Raw genomic sequence first — 6,244 nt, 5'->3', positions numbered from 1 at the left:
GAGAGAGAGGGAGACACAGAATCGGAAACAGGCTCCAGGCTTCGAGCCATCAGCCCAGAGCCAGACGCGGGGCTCGAACTCACGGAGTGCGAGATCGTGACCTGGCTGAAGTCGGACGCTTAACCGACTGCGCCACCCAGGCGCCCCAACGTTTATTTATTTTTGAGACAGAGACAGAGCACGAACGGGGGAGGGGCAGAGAGAGAGGGAGACACAATCGGAAGCAGGCTGCAGGCTCCGAGCCATCAGCCCAGAGCCCGACGCGGGGCTCGAACTCACAGACCGCGAGATCGTGACCTGAGCCGAAGTCGGACGCTTAACCGACTGAGCCACCCAGGCGCCCCAGCCCTGGAAATTTTATATAAAACAAGCATAAGCCTGAAAGGTGGAGAGAAAGCAGATTACCTGCACCGAGTTCCATGGATTTCTTTTTGCTTCACATCTCCCGGCCAGTGCTGGAGAAGCAGACAAAAGCCCCAATAAGGGCCAGAATAGGGATGGCTTAGCAAGACTAAAAACTCCAGCCAGACCACAGAAGAAACCACCCTGACTTTGCCAACATACGCCAAACTGGGAACCTAGGCTTCTCTCCTAGCTAGGCTGTACTGGGGACACCCCAAAATTCCTGTTGGGGTGGTATCAGAGAAGGCCAGGCAGGGAGCTGGAACTTGCAGTCGGTGTCACGGGAGGCCACCTGAGAAATGAGGCCCCCCCCCCCAGCCCCTCCCAACCAGGGTGTTGTAAGCAGAGGTGTAATGGATGATGGGACTCACCCCACAAAGTAGCGACTGGGAGGCGCTCCCACCCTGGGCATCAGCGGACATCAAGCAAGGAACCTGAACGTGGCACAAATTAAGTGGTGCCTTTCCATCCCTATCGGAGGGGGTGTGCCGTTAACAAGATGAAATGCGATTCAGTCTTCGTAGCAGCCCCAAGTGTCCATGTTTCAGTCAAAACTCCCTCCTAGAAAAGGTCAGGAGAATCTCAAAGGGGAAAGGACACCACTGAGATGACAGAGATGTTAGAATTCTCTGGCGAAGATTCAAAAGCAGCCGTCATGAGAGTGTCAACAAGTAATTGTGAACACACTTGAAATAAATGAAAAAAAAAATCGGTCAGCAAAGAAAATCGAAATCGTTCAGAGCTGAAAAGTGTAATTACTAAAAAAGAAGCAATGGAGGAGAAAGAATCCTTGAACTTGAAGATAAAACAATAGAAATGACCAAATCTGAACTCTGAACAGAGAGGAGATATACTTAAAAAAAGATGGTGGGGGCCCAATGGACCTATGGTACTTATAACAAGAAATCTGAAATCTGTGTCGTCATCAGTACCAGGAGAGAAGAAAAATTGGGGCTGAAAAAGTCGTTGAAATAATAACCATATACTCCCCAGAAATGGCGAAAGATTTAAACCTATAGATTCAAGATGCTCTGCAAATCCCAAAGTAAGTCTAAAGAAATGAACACCAAGACTCATCGTAGCCAAACTTCTGAAAAGCCCAAACCAAAAAATTTTAAAACAGCAAAAGAAAAATGACACCTTACCTAGAAAGGAAGAACAATGTGAGTGACAGGTTTGTCACCAAAAACCGTGAGATGAGAAGAATGTGGTGTATCTTTCTCATAGTGAAAGGAAAGTGTCAACTGAGAATTCTGTGTCCAGCAAAGAAAAATCTCAGGGATTAGGGGAACTTAGACATTCTCAGATGAAGGGAAACTAGGGGAATTGGTTGCCTGCAGACCTACCCTAAAATAATGGCTTTAAATTTCTCTAAACTTAAAGGAAAAACTAAAAAAGGAGGAGGGCCTGGGTGGCTCAGTCAGTTGAGTGTCCAACTTGATTTCCGCTCAGGTCACAATCTCACAGTTCGTGAGTTCAAGACCTGCACCGGGTTCTACGCTGACAGTGCAGAGCCTGCTTGAGATTCTCTTTCTCTCCCTCCCTCTCTGCCTCTCTCTCTCTCTCTCTCTCTCTCTCTCTCTCTCTCTCTGCCCTCCTCTCAAAATAAATATTAAAAATAAAATTAAAAATTAAAAACTAAAAAGTAAAAGAAACTTTGTCTTGCTAGAAAGGAAGTTAGAACAACAGAAATAGTAAAACTATGGGTAAATAAAAATATCTGTCCCATGAGTTTTCTAAATTGTGGTTAATGGTTGAAACCAAAATTATAATATTGATGTACATAGAGGAAATGTACATAGAGGAAATATTTAAGGCAATTACTTTATAAACAGGGGAAGGCGAGAGGGGAATAGAAGGTTTCTACACTTAAAATGGTAAAATGTCAATAAAAATATACTGTGGTAACCAGTATATATGATGAGATTCTTAGAACAACCACTCAAAAAAGATAATACAACCAAAACACTACAGATGTAAATATGTAATAAATAAATAAATAATAAGTAAAAAGGACTGGGGCGCCTGGGTGGCTCAGTCAGTTAAAAGCATCCTGACCTTTGGCTCAGGTCATGATCTCACAGTTTGTGAATTCAAGCCCTCCGTCGGGCTCTGTGCTGACAGCTCAGAACACGGAGCCCGCTTCGGATTCTGGGTCTCCCAATCTTCTCCGCCCCTCCCTCCTTCTCAAAAATAAGTAAACATTTTTGAAAATAAAAAAATAAAAAGGATTTCTTTAAAAATGTTCAAGTAACCCACAGGAAGGCAGAAAAAAAATAAAATGGGAGATTACATAGATCACTGAGATCACTAAGTACGGTGTATCACATGTAAATGGTCTAACTATATCTATTGAAAGGTTGGTGAAGTGGACGAAAGAACACGACCTAACTATATGCTTCTGCAAGAGACTCACTTCAAATATGACGATATAAGGTTGAAAGTAAAAGGATTGAAAAGTATATAGCATACAAGTAGTCCCCCAAAAGCAATTATATAAGCATCAGATATATTAGACTTCAGAGCAAAGAAAGTTACCAGAGACAGGGGAACATTATATGGTGAGAAAAAGAGGCAACCCACCAAGAAGATATAATCTGAAATACGTATTTACCAAATAACAGAGCTGCAAAACGTGTGATGCTAATTTGGTAGTATTGAAAAAATAGCAAGTCCACACTTGAAGACTTGAACACCCCTTGCAACAACAGAACAACTAGACAGAGAATCAGCAAGGATGTAGAACTTAACACCATCAACCAACAGGATCCAATCAACAAAGACTATTCCACCCAACGGCCGAAGACACACTCTTTTCAAATACCATGGGATATATACCAAGGTAGACCATATCCTGGCCCATAAAACAAATCTCAACAGATGGAGAAGAATTGAGATCGTACAGTGTGTTCTTTGGTCACAATGGAACCCATAATCCCTGGGTTAAAAATGGAAAGTGTTTCCTCTAAGACCAGAGACAAGACAAGGGTGTGTGCTTTTACCCCTTCTTTTTTTGTGGTCATTTTGGGGTGTTTTTTTGTTTTTTTGCTTGTTTATTTGTTTTGGTTTTTTTTGCTTTTACCAGTTCAGTTTAACACTGCACTAGAGGTTCTAGCCAGGGAGTTTGGGGGTGGGGGGGGAGGAGTAGGGGAGTTCCAGAGAAAAGCGTGCAGATTGGAAAGACAAAAGTAAAATGATCTCTCTTGGTAGATGACATGGTCTTTATACAGAAAATGCTAAGGAATCCATTGAAAGACTACTACAACTAACAAACGTAGCAATGTTGCAGAATACGAGATCAATCAATATACCTACAATGAAAAATCTCAAAATCACATTAAGGGGCACTTGGGTGGCTCAGTCAGTTAAGGGTCCAACTCTTGATTTTGGCTCAGGTCATGATCTCACAATTCGTAGGATCAAACCCTGCATTGGGCTCTGCCCTGACAGCATGGAGCCTGCTTGGGATTCTCTCTCTTTGTGCCCCTCCCCTGTGCACGCACACTCTCTCTCTCTCTCTCTCAAAATAAATAAACTTAAAATTTTTAAATGAGTGAGTAAATAATCTTATTAACATGGGGTGGGGGTGTCTGGGTGGCTCCGTTGGTTAAGCATCCAACTCTTGATTTCAGCTCAGGTCATGATCTCAGAGTCTTGAGATCAAGCCCCTCATTGGGCTCTTCACTGAGTGTGGTGCCTGCTTAAGATTCTCTCTCTCCCTTTCCCTCGACCCTCCCCCCACTTAAGCACAAGCTCTCTCTCTCTCTCTCAAATAAATAAATAAATAAAATCACACAGAGACGCCATTTTAAAAAAATCATATTAAGAAAAATAATTCCACTTAGCATTGAATCAAACAATAAAATAGGATAAATTTAACAAAATAAGCGTAAAACATATTCTGAAAACTCCAAGGCATTGTTGAAAGAATTTAAAGGGATTCTGAGTAGCTCAAACAGTCTTGAAAAAGAGGAGAGTTGAAGAACTCACACTTCCTGATTTCAAATTTTAACTATAAAGCTACAGTAATCAAGACACTATGATACTAGCATAAGGATAGACATACAGACCAATGGAATAGAATGGAGAGTCAAAATTAAAGCCTCATATATCTGTCCATTAAATTTTCAACAAGGGTGCTAGACAATTCAGTCAGGGAAAGAACAGTCTTTTTAACAAATGGTGAAGACAACGGATACTCTCAAAAGAAAGTTTAACTTCATCGAAGTTAAAATCTTTCATGCTGTAAGGAATACCTTTAAGAAAGTGAAAAGATAACTCACAGAATAGGAGAGAATCTTTGCAATTCATATATTTTATGAGGTAATTGCATCCAGGAGAGAGAAAGAACTCTTACAATGCAACAATGGAAGTACAAATAACCCAATAAAACATGAGCAAAGACTTTGAGTAGACGTTTCTCAAAGTAAAAAAAAGATACACAAATGGCCAATGAACACGTGAAAAGGTGCTTAACATCATTAATCATTTGGGAAATGCAAATCAAAACCCAATGAGAGGGGTGCCTGGGTGGCTTGGTTAAGCATCTCACTCTTGATTTCAGCTCAGGTCAGTCAGGATCTCACATTTTGTGAGTTCGAGCCCCAAGTCAGGCTCTATGCTGACAGCGTGGAGCCTGCTTAGGATTCTCTGGCTCCCTCTCTCTCTGTGCCTCCCCTGCTCGCTCTCTCTCTCTCTCTCTCTCAAAAATAAACATTAAAAAAAAAAAACACCAATAAGATGTCACTCTACATCCCCTAGAATGGCTATGATCAAAATATAGGCATAACAAATAATGGCGAGGATGTGGAGAACCTGGAAACCTCATGCTCTGCTGGTGAGATTTTAAAATGATGCAGCCTTTGGAAAACAGTCTGGAAGTTCCTCAAAAAGTTAAACATAGAGTTACCATATGATCAAGAAATTCTACTCCTAGATATATATCCGAGAGAAATTAAAATATGTCTGCACGAAGTTGTATAGAACATTTCACGGCAACATTATTCACAATAGTCAAAAGTAGAAAAACCCAAATGTCCGTAGACAGATGGATAAGCAAAATATGATCTATACGTACAACGAAATATTATTCAGCCTTAAAAAGGAAGGAAATTCTGAGACATGCCACTACGTGGATTAATCAAGAAAACATGCTAAGTGAAATAAGCCAGACACAAAAGGACACATATTGTATGATTCCATTTGTATGAGGTACCTAGCTAAAATAGTCGAGTTCATAGGAACAGAAAGTAGAGGGGCGCCTGGGTGGCTCAGTCGGTGAAGCGTCCGACTTCGGCTCAGGTCGTGATCTCACGGTCCGTGAGTTCGAGCCCCGCGTGGGGCTCTGTGCTGACAGCTCAGAGCCTGGAGCCTGTTTCAGATTCTGTGTCTCCCTCTCTCTCTGGCCCTCCCCCATTCATGCTCTGTCTCTCTCTGTCTCAAAAATAAGTAAACATTAAATTAAAAAAAAAAAATTAAAAAAAAAAAAAAAACAGAAAATAGAGGGGGTGGTTACCAGGGGCTGGGGGAAGGAGGACACGGGTAGAGTTTCAGTTTGGGAGGATAAAAAATTCTGGAGATGGATATTGAACACGGTTTGCACAATAATGAGAACGTATTTAATGCCACTGAATTGTACGCTTAAAAAATGGTTAGTTAAAACGGTCAACTTCAACGGGGCCTCCTTTGCCATTTCTGGAATGGATGGATGGTGGCGTTCCATCCTCATCCGGACCTTTACTCGCACGTTTACGTGCTGACTTCACTCAGAGCAAACAAAGGTTGCGCCCTCAAGGTACTACTAGGGCGGGAAGGCGGGCCTGGAGCCAAGGGGGCGGGCCCG

This window comes from Felis catus, chromosome B4 (genome assembly GCF_018350175.1).
Source record: "Felis catus isolate Fca126 chromosome B4, F.catus_Fca126_mat1.0, whole genome shotgun sequence".
NCBI classification, from domain to species: Eukaryota; Metazoa; Chordata; class Mammalia; order Carnivora; family Felidae; genus Felis; species Felis catus.
Note: the sequence above shows the minus strand (reverse complement) of the source record.